The sequence below is a fragment of the Canis lupus genome, chromosome 15, assembly GCF_011100685.1.
Source record: "Canis lupus familiaris isolate Mischka breed German Shepherd chromosome 15, alternate assembly UU_Cfam_GSD_1.0, whole genome shotgun sequence".
Lineage (NCBI taxonomy): Eukaryota > Metazoa > Chordata > Mammalia > Carnivora > Canidae > Canis > Canis lupus.
The window spans coordinates 6,859,431-6,875,219 of NC_049236.1; the positions used below are offsets into that span (position 1 = coordinate 6,859,431).

General features: G+C 38.0%; 1 protein-coding gene across 5 annotated transcripts in view; it reads right to left on the reverse strand.

The window, feature by feature from the left end:
* ZMYM4 (zinc finger MYM-type containing 4) overlaps positions 1 to 15,789 on the reverse strand; it is a 131,481-nt gene that overhangs the window by 95,528 nt on the left and 20,164 nt on the right. For 2 of the 5 annotated variants that reach the window (XM_038557945.1, XM_038557941.1), the window contains exon 2: positions 12,373 to 12,434. The exons of 2 other annotated variants lie outside the window; for them this stretch is intronic. The gene's annotated coding sequence lies outside the window, so the exon portion shown is untranslated. Of the gene's footprint in view, positions 1 to 10,309; positions 10,503 to 12,372; positions 12,435 to 15,789 lie in introns of all 5 variants that reach the window. One more of the 5 variants, XM_038557942.1, reaches the window with a different exon arrangement.

A 15,789-nucleotide genomic window follows, 5' to 3' on the forward strand; every position in this document is an offset into this window, starting at 1 on the left:
CTCTCTGTGTGACGATCATAAATAAATAAAAATTTTTTAAAAAGTTGTCACTAAAAAATAATTTCTAACTAAATTTCATTGTTTTTAGTTTTCAACCTAATATATAATGTCATCTTACATTAATCCCAAATAATCTAACAGACCAACAACTAGGAAACCAATAAAAAAAAAATCCAACAAACATGAAAACTTAGTATTCCTGAATCCATCACTTTATACAAAACAAGAGTTATCCATCTTTTTGAATGAACACTTTACTAAATACATACATGCTACCTCTTTCTAAAGGACAAGAAAAGGCATAATACATATAAAATTAGTTATCAGCAATCTAGTAAAGTGCTTTCCTAGCTACAGAAACTGGGTACTCTCAAATATGTATCTCTAAACTCTTAATTGATGAAATGTCTACAAATGCTATTTTAGAATTAAAGATTAGGTGCTCATTTTTGAAAGGATCCACATAGACCTGAAACATATCTCTTGAAACCAAAAATAGATGTGTGTGTGTGTGTATATATATATATTTATATTAATATAAAAATATAAATTGCATATGTATACACGTAAGAACTGATATATACATTTTTCAATCAGTTCTATAAAATTCAAATTTTTAAATAATCATATATCACTTTGATAAGCAGGAAATAAAATTTTAAGCCTTGGTAAGTTATATATATATTTAATATATAATATACATTTTTACTTAAACTTTTTAAAAAGGAAATGGCACTAAGTGAAAATATAGGAAAGGTTTTTTATCTTAGCACACATACACACACATCTTCTTTACAAATCTCCTAATCTCTAAAATTGTTCCTGTGCCTTAAACATAGGATGGGGCATCAAGGTGGCTCAGTCAGTTAAGCATCTGCTTTCAGCTCAGGTCATGACCCGAGCATCCTGGGATTGACTCCCACATCAGGCTCCCTGCTCAATGGGGAGGCTGCTCGTCCCTCTCCTTCTATCCCTCCCCCCTGCTTGTGTGCTCTCCCTCTCACCCTCACTCTGTCACATAAATAAAATCTTTAAATAATAAAAATTTTTTAAAAAACATAGGATGGACATCTGTTGCCACATTATTCTCAACAATGAAATATTAGAAAAAAGTCCCTCTAGAAAGACATGATTAAATAATTTATTAATACACAGTATACTACGGAATTCTACGTAGACTTTACAAAGAATAAAATAGAAAGTTCTGGAGATAGTGGTGATGTTTGTACAATATGAATATACTTAATGCCTCTAAACTATAAACCTAAAAAATTATTAAAATGGCAGATGTTGGGGTGCCTGGGTGGCTCAGTTAAGCATTCAACTCTAGATTTTGGCTCAGGTCATGATCTCAGGGCTGTGAGACTAAGCCCACATGGGGCTCCACGTTCAGCACAGAGTCTGCTTGAGATTTTCTCTCTTCCTCTGCTCCTCCCAATCATGCTCTCTCTCTCAAATAAATAAGTCTTTAAAAAAAAAAAAAAACTAATAGACATTCTCAACAAAGGAATGGAATAAAGAACCAGACTGAAATTTTAGAACTGAAAAATTAAAACACCAAAAAAAGGGGCGGGGAGGCCCTGAGGGCAAGGGATATTGAATAGTTACTTAATAGGTACATACTTCAGTCTGGATGATGAAGTAGTTTTTTGTTTTTTGTTTTAATTTGAGAGAGAGCAAGAGAAAACATACTCAGTCGGGGTCGGGGTGTGGAGGAGCAGATGGAGAAACAGACTCCCCGCTAAGCAGCAGGGAGCCCAATGCAGGGCTTGATACCAGGACCCTGGGATCATGAGCTGAGCCAAAAGCAGACAGTTAACCAATTGACTCACCCAGGTGCCCCTGAAAATAGTCTTTGGATGGACAGTGGCTCAGTAACCATGTGAAAGCTATTAATGCCAAAACTGTGCACTTAAAAATGGTCAAAATGATTAATGTTACCTATATTTTACAATTAAAAAATGGTGGGATCCCTGGGTGGCGCAGCGGTTTAGCGCCTGCCTTTGGCCCAGGGCGTGATCCTGGAGACCCGGGTTTGAATCCCACGTCGGGCTCCCGGTGCATGAAGCCTGCTTCTCCCTCTGCCTATGTCTCTGCCTCTCTCTCTCTCTCTCTGTGTGACTATCAAAAAAAAAAAATTTAAAAATGGTAATAAAGCAAACTCAGTCATGAGTTCAAGAGCAAAATAAATAGGAAAGAATCATGAAAATAAATCCATTGAAACTACATAATCTGAACAAGAGAAAAAAATTTTTTAAGATTTTATTTATTTATTCATGAGAGACACAGAGAGGCAGAGACACAGGCAGAAGGAGAAGCAGGCTTCCCATGAGGAGTTCCATGTGTGACCTGATCACCAGACTCCAGGATCACACCCTGAGCCCAAGGCTAACGCTCAACTACTGAACCACACAGGTGTCCCAAAAAATATTTTCAAAAAAATGAGGGGCATCTGGATGGCACAGTCGGTTGAGCCGTAGCTCCCGGTTTTGGCTCAACATGTGATCTCTGGGTTGTGGATCAAGCCCCACATCAAGCTCCACATTTGGCACAAAGTTGGCTTGAGATTTTCTTTCCCTTTGTCCCTCCTACTTGTGCTCTCTCTCTCTAAAATAAATAAATCTTAAAAAAAGAACAGAATCTGAGAAATCCACATGACAACATCAAAAGGAATAATATTCATATAATCAGATTTCAACAGAAGAAAAAAGCTGTAATGTGGAAAAATTATTTAACAAAACAATGGCTGAAAACTCTCCAAATTTGAAAAAAGATATTTATATCTACAAATTCAAGCTAAGCAAATCCCAAATAAGATCAATGTAAAAATATCCATCCACATCAAGACACTCATAATAAAACTGCTGAAAACTAAAGACAAAGAAAAAATCTTTAAAATATCCAGAAAAAAATGACAAGTACTTATCATTGCAGATTTCTTATCAGAAATCATGGATGCCAAAGGAAAGAAGAAAACACTCAAAAAAAAAAAAAAGGATTTTATTTTTTTGAGAGATAGTGTGCACGAACACATACAAGTGGGTAGATAAGAGAGGGATAAGCAAACTCTCAGCTGAGCACAGAGTCCAACACAAGGCTCAATCCCACAAACCTGAGATCATGACCTGAGCCAGACACCCAACTGACCCACCCAAATGCCCCGGAAGAAAACACTTATAAAGTGCTGAAAGAAATGTCAACGCAGACAGCTACATACAATGAAATTACATTTTAGAAATAAAGGTGAAACATATTCTGTAATAAGGAAAACTAGAAGTCTGCAAATCTCTCCTAAAAGAACCTTAAGAAAGGTTTTTTTTATACAAAAAAAAAAAAGGAAAATTTAGAATATTAGAAATAAACACAGAATTGGTATCAATCTAAGTAAATATAGCTATTTATAAATACAGTCCATTCTTTTACCCTTTAGTTATTTTACATGTCTGACAGCTAAATGTAAAAATTATAATGTTATATGATAGGAATTTGTATGTATGAGAAGAGGACAACTACAACATAAAGGGAAAGGGTAAAACAACATATATGGTGGGATCCAAATTTCCATGAAGTGTTAAAATATTGATTCTAAGAAGCTAGTCTCAAAATGTTAAAAATACTGTCTGAGTCTATTTATGATATTCTCAAAAAGACAAAACTACAGTGACAGAAAACAAAACTGTGGTTGCCAGTGGTTAAGAGGGAATGGAGAATATGACAACAAAGGGATAATAAGCAGGAGCTTCTTGGAGCAACAGAATTATTATTAATCCTGTTTGTAGTGGTGCTTACAGAAATCTATACTTGTGTTTAAAATTTATACAACGACATAACGTACATGAACAAAGGAATTTTAGCTAGCATATGTTGACCTCTAAAATAAAATACATACATGCATGCAAGATAAATGCACACATAATCATAAATACACTGAGTAGTGATATTACAAGAGATTTTTATCTTTATACTTTTTTAAATCTTTCAAATCATCTACAATGAGTATTATCACCAGAATAAAAATAAAATACTCAAAAATAACCACAATATACTTAATTAAGCTAAAAATATGCCACTTCAATATGGTTCTCTAATAGTACTATTTGGAACTGAGTAAATGAGAACATTGCAAAGTATTCTGAGAGCAAGTTTAAAGTTTATCATAACAGCAGGCAGTTGTAATCCCCTTCCCCAACTCTCTCACAACCAATCTCTCTCAAAACTTACTAACAAATACAGATGACCCTTGAAAAATATGGGAGTTGGGGCACCGACCTCCCCCAGGTCAAAAATCCACATATAGGCGTGCCTGAGTTGTTCAGGCTGTTAAGTGCTCAATTCTTGGTTTTCGGACTGGTCATGATCCCATGGGTTGTGGGACTGAGCCTTACATGGGGCTCCTTGCTCAGCAGGCAGTCTACTTGAGAGATTCTCTCCCTCTGCCCCGACCCCACTCTTCAGTGCACTCTCTCTGAAAATAGATTTTTAAAAAATAGACTAAAAATGCATTTTAAAAAGCCACACACACATAACTTTTGAATCCTCAAAAACTTTACTGATAACATACTGTACTGAAAGCCTTACTGATAAAACATTAAATCCAGCTGAGTGAAGTAAGTCAGTCGGAGAAGGACAAACATTATATGTTCTCATTCATTTGGGGAATATAAATAATAGTGAAAGGGAATATAAGGGAAGGGAGAAGAAATGTGTGGGAAATATCAGAAAGGGAGACAACGTAAAGACTGATAACTCTGGGAAACGAACTAGGGGTGGTAGAAGGGGAGGAGGGCAGGGGGGTGGGAGTGAATGGGTGACGGGCACTGGGGGTTATTCTGTATGTTGGTAAATTGAACACCAATAAAAAACAAATTTAAAAAAAAAACATTAAATCCATTAATACATATTTTGTGTATTATATACTGTGTTCTTACAATAAAGCAAGATAAAAGAAAACATTAAGAAAATATGAAGTGAAATTACATTTACAGTATTGTACCATATGTACTGTATTTATCAGATAAAATTTGAGTATAAGTGGACCCATAAAGTTCAAACCCACATTGTTCAAAGATCAATTTTATTGAGATTCTGAGAAGATGGGAGACTAAGGAAGCACCAGAATTCTGTCTCCCCACCTAGACAACAATGATACAGGCATAATCTGTGTGATATAACTGCTTTTATTATTTTAGAGTCCATTGAAAGCTTCCAACTTCCAGGGAGTAGGTTTGGAAGGAAAATTTTGGGTAAATTTCAACTCTTAGTAGCAGCTATCCATCCTCCATCTCCAACGTTAAGGCAGGCAGCTGTACATACCTTCTAGAAGCAGACTATGAGAGCCAGGGTGGGCAAAAATGACCATGTCCTCCATGTATTAGAGATCTGTGCCCTAATTCCTCATTGCTACTTCTGATCACAGAAATGAAGACAAAGAGGCATATGGCCATTTTTGTTGCACCAACCCCCACTGCTACAGATCCCTCCCTTCCTTCCCTTCATTTTTCTATTTTGTCCCCTCTGTGAGCCAGACATTAAAGACTAGGACATTCAAAAGCAACTGCACATACAGAAGAAATTAGAAACTCACTATCTATATCCAGGAAAATGCAGTGACTGAGAAAAAATTTGAGAACTTAAATGGACATCTCAGGTTGATCCTAACCCCAGAGAGTCTACAAGAATAAAATATAAAATAAAAATATTCTGGAAAAGAAGTAAATCTGATTTTCAGAATTACCATGTTATTATATTGCAATGTCCAGTTTTCAGGGCACCTGGGTGGCTCACAGTTGATCATCTGCCTTCAGCCCAGGACATGATCCTGGAGTCCCAGGATCGAGTCCCACATAGGGCTTCCCACAGGGAGCCTGCCTCTCCCTCTGCCTATGTCTCTGCCTCTCTCTCTGTGTCTCTCATGAATAAATAAAACATAAAAAAAAAAAAATGTCCAGTTTTCAACAACACCAAAAAAAAAAAAAAAAAAAAAAAAACCCCACAAGTGAGGCACCTGGGTGGCTCAGTCAGTTAAGATACTCAGTTCATGATCTCATCAGGGTCCTGTGATTGGGCCCCACATCAGGCTCTCTGCTCAGGGGGGAGTATGCTTCTCCATCTCCCTCTGTCCCTCCCTCCTGCTCTTGCTCTCTGTCAAATAAATGAAATTTTTAAAATTAAAAAAAAAAATCACAAGTAACAGGAAAACACACCCACACAAAGGAAAAGTATAAACAGGAACTGTTCCTGAAAAAGCCCTGATGGTAGACCTACTAAAGAGACATTAGAAGAACTATCATAAAGATTCACAAAGAAGTAAATAAAGGAAGATATGGAAAAAGTCAAGAAAATGTATAAACAAAATAGAAATATCAATAGATATTGATATTTAGAGAGAGTCAAAGACAGACAGAAGCAGGCAGAAGAAATATTCAACATTATGTCCTATCCTGAAGATAGGACAATGAAAATTATCAATTTTAAAGAACAAAAAGAAAAATGACATAAACAAAATGAACACAGTAAGGTATCCGTGGGACACCAACAAGCAGACTAAAATACACACTGTGGGAATCCCAGAAGGAGAAGAGAAAGAGAAAGGGGCAGGGAAATTATTTTTAAAAATATTAAACTGAAAACCTCCCCACACTTGACAAAAGACATGAATATAAATATCCACGAAGCTCAACAAATCTCACACAAGAAGAATTTGAAGAAATTCACACAGACACACTTTAGGAAGCCACAAAGAATCCTCAAAGTAGCAAGAAAGCAGTGAGTGATTCACATACAGTGGATCTTCAAAAAGTGTATGAGCAGACTTCTCATCAAAAAATTTGGAAGCCAAAAAAAAAAAAAAATTTGGAAGCCAGAAGCCAGAGAGCTAATATATTCAAAGTGCTAAAAGAAGAAATAGTCAAACATATTTCCTATATCTGTTAAAACTGTCCTTCAAAAGTTAGGGAGAAATTAAGACATTCTCAGATAAACCAGAAACTCCAGGGTATCCAGCAGTGGGAAATGAAAGCACAGTAAACAGTAATTCAAAGCCATATGAAGAAGGGGATCCCTGGGTGGCGCAGTGGTTTGGCGCCTGCCTTTGGCCCAGGGCGCGATCCTGGAGACCCGGGATCGAATCCCACATCAGGCTCCCGGTGCATGGAGCCTGCTTCTCCCTCTGCCTGTGTCTCTGCCTCTCTCTCTCTCTCTGTGACTATCATAAATAAATAAAATTAAAAAAAAAAAATTCAAAGCCATATGAAGAAATAAGGATCTCAATAAAGGTAAATGCATAGCAATTATAAAAGCTAGCACTGGCCCCCTAAGTGGCTCAGTTGGTTAAGCATCTGCCTTCAGCTCAGGTCGTGATCTCAGGGTCCTGAGATCAAGCCCTACATTGGACTCTTACTCAGCGGGGAGTCTATCTCTCCCTCTGCCCCACTCCTCCACTCAGGCATGCACTCTTGGTCTCTCTCAAATAAATAAAATCTTTAAAATAAAATTAAAAAATAAGAGCTAGTATCATTCTAACTTTGTTTTGTAATTCCAAATGTTTTTTTCTACAGGATTTAAGAGACTAATTCAATTTAAAGAATGTCTACCTCGTGTTTTTGGGCACACAATGTACATAGATTTAAGTCTGTAATACCAATAAACAAAAGAGTGAAGTTGGAGTTATAAAAAAGCAGTTATTCTATGTTATTGATATTAACCTGGTATAAATTCAAATTAGTGTTATAACTTTAGGATATTAAATGCAATCCCCAGGGTAACCACAAAGAATATAGCTCTAGAATATACAGAGTATGAAATGAGAAAAGAGTTTACACATTTCACAAAAAATACCAACTAAACACAAAAAAGTAATGCATGAGATGAGGAACAAAAAGCTATAAAACATAAAGTAAATGACAGAAGTATCGCCTTATTAGTAATTACTTTAAATGTCTTAAACTCTCCAACCAAAATAGAGATCAGCAGAATTAATAAAAACACATAATCCAACTGTATGCTGTCTTCAAGAGAATCAGTTCAGATCCAAAGATACAGATTGGATGAAAGTAAACGAATGGAAAAAATATTTGATGCAAACAGCAATTGAAAGAGAACAGGGGTGGCTACACTAATATTGTACAAAATAGCCTGAATCTAAAAGACTGCAAGTGGTATTACATACTAATAAACAGTCTGATACAGCAAGAAGATAAAGCAATTATAAACATTTATATACCTAATGACAAACCATCAAAATATATTAAGCTAAAACTGACAGAATTAAGGGGAGAAACTGTTTTTACAATAATAGATACTTCAATGCCCCCTTCTCAATACTGGATGGAATAATCATAGAGAAGATAAGAAATGAAGAATTTAACAATACGATAAACCAACTAGACCTAAGAGACATATACAAAACAGTCTACCCACCATCAGCATACACATTCATTTCAAGAGCATATGGGATATTTTCCAGGATAAACCAGATGTTAGGCCACAACAAAGTCTCAATAGACTTAAAACACAGATATCATACAAAATATCCTCTCCAACCACAACAGGATGAAGTTAAAAATCAATACTAAAAATAAAATGGGAAAATTCACAAATTTGTGAAAATTAACACCCTCTGAAGCAAGCAAAGGACCAAAAAAGAAATCACAAGGGAAACATTCAAATTACTAAAATAAAAAATAAAAGTGGAGACATTACTGGTTCTGCAGAAATGAAAAGAACTATGAGAGTACTACGAATAATTTACACCAACAAATTGGATAACCTAGATGAAATGGACAATTTTCTAAAACACAAAACCTACCAAGACTAAATTATGAAGAAATAGTGGCACCTTGGTGGCTCCATCAGATAAGTGTCTGCCTTTGGCTCAGGTCATGATCTTAGGATTCTGAGACTGAGCCCTTCCTGGGGCTTCATGTTCAGTGGACAGTCTGTATGTCCCTCTCCCTCTGCCTCTCCCCTTCCCCCTGCTCATCCTCTCTCTCTTTCTCTCAAATACTTTTAATAAATAAATAAGAACTAGAAAATGTGAATAGACCTATAACTAGTAAGAAGAGTTAATCAGTAAACAAAACTCTCCAGAAAAAGTCCTAGACTCAATGGTTTCACTAGCACTACAAAACATTTGAAGAAAAATACCAATCTTTCTCAAACTTACATCCCATGACCAAGAGAATTATTCCTAGAATTCAAGGATGGTTCAACATATGAAAATGAATCAAAAGAATACACATTAACAGAATGAAGGGAAAAAAATACATGATTATCTCAACTAATGCAGAAAAAGCATGTGACAAAATATAAAACCCTTTCATTATAAAACACCAACATGGAACAACATGAATGCAACCTGGATGCAACCTGAAGACACTATGCTAAATGAAATAAATAGAAACAGAAAATAGAATGGCAGATGCCAAAGGTTAGGGGTAGGTGGGAAAGTGGATTATTGTTTAATGGGTACAGCATTTCAATTTTACAAGAAAAGTGCTGGATGCAGGTGATGACTGTACAATATTACAACATTTATTATCACTGGGACGCCTGGGTGGCTCAGCGGTTGAGCGTCAGCCTTCGGCTCAGGGCGTAATCCCAGGGCCCTGGGATTGAGTCCCACATGGGGCTCCCTGCAGGGAGCCTGCTTCTCCCTTTGCCTGTGTCTCTGCCTCTCTCTGTCTCTCATGAATAAATAAATAAACTATTAAAAAAAAACTTATTATCACTGAACTGCACACTTCAAAATGTACACTTAAAAATGGGTAAGATGGTAAATTTATATTATGTGTGTTCTACCACTATTTTATTTCTTAAAAGATGGGCCCATGCCACCAGAGACCTCGCAGAAGTACCAAAATAATTTTTCAGATGTACATTTTCCAGATGGAAAAATTCATCACCAGGAAACCAGCCCAACAAGAAACATTAAAGGTATATTTTTCAAGAAAAACAATGACACCACATGGAAATCAGGGTCTACCCAAAAGAATGAAGAGTGCTAGAAATGTAAGTACCTGAGTATACCAATTATAAAAACATTGCCTCTCAACTCCAAATCCACTTTTTTCTCTACACGCTGCTTTGCGACAACTGGAGCTGGTACCTCTAAACGTGTCTTCTCTGCCAGCTGACAAAACGTTAACCTTTGTCAGCAGATGGCACTGGAGGAATATTCCAGACAGAAGTGGGTTCTCTCCCCATGAGTGTGCTCTAATGTGCTGGTTCAAGTGGAGGACAGTGGTGCCCAAAACACCCGAAGGCCCTCTCCCCAGGCACCAACTTCCCACCAAGTCTCAGAGAGACCTACCTATACAACCATGGGTAGCTTCCCAGCAAGTTTTGTCAGCACCGCTGAGGGCCGCTGCCCAGCAGGTTTCAGTGGCACTCCTACTGGCCAGATGTTTCCCAGAGAATTATGCCAGTGTCCCAGGTTCTTAGCCGGGTTCAGAAAGGGACTTCCTAGTGACTCTTCTCAGTACCGCAAAAGGGGGTTGGGTTTCCTGTTTGATAGCAAAAATTCATGGCACTTCAAGCTTAACCATCATCCAGTATAACATGCCCCATCGAACAAGATCTGAATCTCAGCCTTGAAGCTGTAAAATGGGGCATCCTCCAAATTTGTTCCAACCTTGCTATTGTGCCTCCGCCTGGAGGTAGTGGCTGCTCTGCTACTGTGTATACCTTCAAGTTCTCCTTCCCCCTTAGGGTTAATTTCCTTTCCCTGTTCAAATTACTGGGTGGTTTCTGACCTCTGAATGGTATAGAATTGATACTGGTAGTGGTCACAGCTAACAGACCTATAAAGATGGGATTTGGAGACTGGCTTGGTTGTGCCCTCTAGCTTACACAGGAAATAGGATGCTAGTAATCCCTGGCATGGAGTGGCATCACAATTCATCAAGCTATCAACTGTGGTTGACTGTGATCAAAGGAAGCAAGTACTCTGGGACCCCAAGTGGTTGTTGTACTTAACTGTTAAGGCAGCAGTGATAACTATAGGGTCTGTTACATAAGATGGGTTCTCTAAGTGTTCTTGAACAGGTACACAGGAAAATAAGTTCAAGTCCATTAAATGTCAGATTAAATCAAAGTCTGAAAAAAATACTCTCATGCAATATTAAAAAAAAAAACTCGGGGATCCCTGGGTGGCGCAGCGGTTTAGCGCCTGCCTTTGGCCCAGGGCGGGATCCTGGAGACCCAGGATCGAATCCCACGTCGGGCTCCTGGTGCATGGAGCCTGCTTCTCCCTCCTCCTGTGTCTCTGCCTCTCTCTCTCTGTGTGTGACTATCATAAATAAATAAAAATTAAAAAAAAAAAACTCTTAATTCTTATAACCACAGGTTGTTATTGCTAAAAATCAAATGCAAAATTTTATTATATATATATAACATTAGATGAATTTGTAGTCTCACCAAGTTTCTCATGTGAAAGTAAGAGCAATGACTAGGAAAAAAAAAAAAATGGGACCCTAAAACTTGAAATGGGAACATGTGGTTGAATGAGAATTAAAAAAAACAATTTCAAACATCCAGGGGCAGTAACTTACCCTTCTGTATCTAAAGAGAACAGCTTTCCTTTGCCTGAAAGTCCTGTGATATCATTAAGCTCAGCAAATGACTTGAAGGAGGATGCTCCTTCTCCTCAAGACCAACTACAATCAACCCTATTGACACTAGACCCATAACTAAGTTCAAACCTCAGCATGTTATAGAGGAACAGGTCCACATATGACCAAGAGGAATCAGCTTAACCACTAAAAAATGCCAACATTTTGTTAACATATAAAGGAAAAAACCTGGGAGATGTGTCTGAAAACAGATACTATTACGGTAGAATTAGACCTAGGAAGTTAGAATTCATTAATACGAGTGAGCTTACCACAGACTCTGAATTTGATGTAATAACTTGTGCAGCTGAAGAGGGCTCTAATAAGCATACTTGTTGACTGAAACTTATACTCAACAATATAGCTGTAATCATTAAGGAAATGCAAATCAAAATCATCCTAACACTGACAACGAACATTTAACGAGGTTGAGATACTAGAGTTTCACTGGCATTATGTGGAAAAAGAAATCCAAAGGCTTAGGGAGACAGGAATACTGAAGTGGATTTATTCTCTGCAATAAATCTATACACCTACTACAACTAAATTCCCTGAGAAGGCCCAGAAGACACTATAATTAGTGACGGAAGCACCACATACTTGAAAAGCTATGTGGCTGCTCTCTTTTATAAGGCAGGTACGACTGCAGGGAATGTCACCACTGAGATGGGCTCCCTGATTTCACTGAGGATGATGGGATCCCAAAATAGCAGAGGCCAAGTGGCAGCACTTAACTCCAAAGATAAGGGCAGCAGGGACGTACCGGTAATCAGAATGCTTTGGCCCGCAGGGATCTTTGGCAGTGGCTAATTGATCACGATGTTCCTAGGAATGAAATAGATGGGCAGTTTAATCTACATAACAGAAAAATGTCTAAATCTGGTGGCCAAAAACTGATTTGAGTCATCACAGTGGAAGTCACAGACACTTGCCCAGTTTCCAGATCTGGTCAATTCACAGACCCACAGCCTCTTGTGGAAAGGCCTCTCCTCTTGAGGAGGACTGGGTCCACCTGAAGGAGAGCTCTGCACCATCACCATAAGTAGACACCGTAAATCTCTCTCCAAGCCTTTCCGAAAGGGACTATCGCCATTAGGTAGGACAGTGGTTTTTCAAGCAGGGACAATTTTCCTCCACAAATCTAGAAAATTTGGCAGTATATGGAGGCATTTTTGGTTATCACAACTGGGGAGCTGTATTGACACCTCGTGGGTAGAGGCCAGGGATGCTGTGAAACATCCAACAACATACACAACAGCTTAAAAGAACTGTATTTCATTAGCTCCCTGATCTTATCTGCTACTACTCCCCACCTTGCTCACCACCTTCACTACCATCTCTGCTGTTCATCAAATATACACAAGCAGGGACACCTGGGTGGCTCAGTCAGTTAAGCATCTGCCTTCAGCTCAGGTCATGATACCAGGGTCCTGGGATCAAGCCCCACATCAGGCTCCCTGCTCAGGGCCTGCTTCTCCTCATCCCTCCGCCTGCCACTCTGTCAAAGTCTTTTTAAAATACACACACATACACACACACACACACACACACACACACACACAGAGCATTCACCTGCCTTCACATCTTCAGCCTTGTTGTTCCCTCTACCTGGAGTGTTCCTACTCTTAGGTACCCACATGGCTGGCTTTCCTTCAGATTTTTGCTTAAATGCCCCTATTTAAAGTTGCAATGCCCCTTCCACCACAGCACAATGTATCCCCTTTTTCTGCTTTATGTTTCTCTATGGTAATGTTCCACTTTAAATGCTCTACATTCATTATTTAACAGTTCTCTCTCCCATCAATAGAACATAAACTCTGGAAAAGAGATGTTCTCCATTTTATTCATTACTGTATCCTCAGTTCCTACAATGGTTCCTTGTATATAACAGACACTCAAACATTTGTTAAATGGAAACATGAATGGTGACTGGATGGAAATTAGGGAATGTGGAGCCCTGAGGAATTCTAAGATGACTCCTAAAGTGGTCGACTGCTTTTATCTGCCTAGTACCCCATTCTTCTGAAAGTCATTTCTGATCAATCAGATAGATATTTTAAACTCTTTCCTTTTTTAAAATGTGAGGGATCCCTGGGTGGCGCAGTGGTTTAGCGCCTGCCTCTGGCCCTGGGCGCGATCCTGGAGACCCGGGATCGAATCCCACGTCAGGCTCCCGGTGCATGGAGCCTGCTTCTCCCTCTGCCTGTGTCTCTGCCTGTGTCTCTGCCTCTCTCTCTCTCTCTGTGACTATCATAAATAAATAAAAATTTTTAAAAAAAGTGATAATTTTTTCAATGTAGGCAAATCTATTATTCTTTTGAATTATCTTTTTTTTTGGGGGGGGCTTATGGTAAAAAGGAATTCCCATATCAGGATGTTATATTTACCTATATTTCCTTTGAGAAATAGTTCCATTTTCTTATACCCACATATTCAATCCCTATAAATATGTTTTGGTATCTGGAGGAAAAGATACAACTATTTTTGCCCAATGACCAGCAAACTGTCCAAACAATTTAAAGAATAACTTGTAACTCTAGTCCTATATATAGATATGAATCTCTTTATTTGTAAGTAATTTAAGTGTTTCTATAGCAGTATTCAAGATCCTGTAAAACAAAGTATCCACCATTCCCCTACTCCTCCACTCTCCCATTAGTCTTCTAATTCAAAACTGTTTTGGCTATCTTTCACAGTTATAATTCGTAATGAACTTCATCACAGTTCCCTCGAAGTCTACCCTTCTCATTATCAAAAAGAAAAAGAAAAACAAAATCCTGCTGGGTTACTGACTGATACAATATTTGGCATATCACTTACTTTTTTCCAAGAGCCACCAAAGCATAATGGTTACAGATTCTCTGCAGTTGGAGTCAAACAGCCTGAGTGGGTTCCAATCCCATTATTCCTTACTCTCGCACCTATATAACTTTGACAAGGCACTTTACCTCTCTGTTACTCTCAGGTATAATACTGTATTATAAGGTCATTTTCTGAATTAACTGAGTTACGACATGTACATTAAAACAATGCTCCTAAAAATTAGCTGTTGTTTTGACTATTATTATTACTTATTACCATGTCCTTAGGTAAACTCTTATCATTTTAAGTCTCACATTTATTAGGTTTATCCCAAGGAATTTAGTTTTGTACGACTTTGTGAATCAACTGTTTTTTAATTTTCCAACTAGTTATAGTCAAGGTTATTAAATTTTATGGGATTTTTAAGAATATTTTAATGTTGTAACTAGGCAGTTTACTATTCCCTGTTAAAATCCTAACACATTTTTCTTCTTTTCTTCCAGATTGTTTTCATTTTCAATTTTTACTTCTTAGTCCTAAAATATTTTGATACTCTTGAGATTTCCAGGCAAATAAATTTATCATCAGAAAATAATCATAATTTTGTTCTCCAACTTTCCAAGATTTACACCTCTCATTTCTTTTTTTTTTTTTTTAAGATTTATTTATTTATTTATTTGTGATAGACATAGAGAGAGAGAGAGAGGCAGAGACACAGGAGGAGGGACTACTCCATGCCAGGAGCCCGATGCAGGACTCAATCCCGGGACTCCAGGATCGCGCCCTGGGCCAAAGGCAGGGCTAAACCGCTGAGCCACCCAGGGATCCCCTACACCTCTCATTTCTTTTCATCATCTAACTATATTGCCCTAGAACTTCCAGAACAGTAATAATTATGGTAATAGCAGGCATCATGTTGATTTTGTTCATTGTGATAATGATATCACAATTTTTTTTAAAAAGAGACTGCATTTCTTAGAGATGCATACTTTGTGTATTAATAGGTGAAATATGCCTACAATTGCTTTAAAATATTACAGGAAATGATGTGAGAGGAATAAATAATACAAGAGGTAGAAAGTTGATGACCGTTAAAGAAGATGAATGGCGAACATGTGACCATTAGTTCAACTATTTCCTGTATATTTATATTTTTAAATTTCTGCAACAAAGATTTTTAAAAAGTAATCAGGGGTATCTCGGTGGCTCAGACGGTTAAGCATCAGCCTTCAGCTCAGATCCTGATCTCAGGATCCTGGGATCTAGCCTGCATGGGGCTCCCTGCTCACTGGGGAGTCTGCTTCTCCCTCTCCCTCCACCTCCAGCTCCTGGCTCCCCACTGGAGCTCTCTCTAGCGAGCTCTCTCTAGCATTCTCGC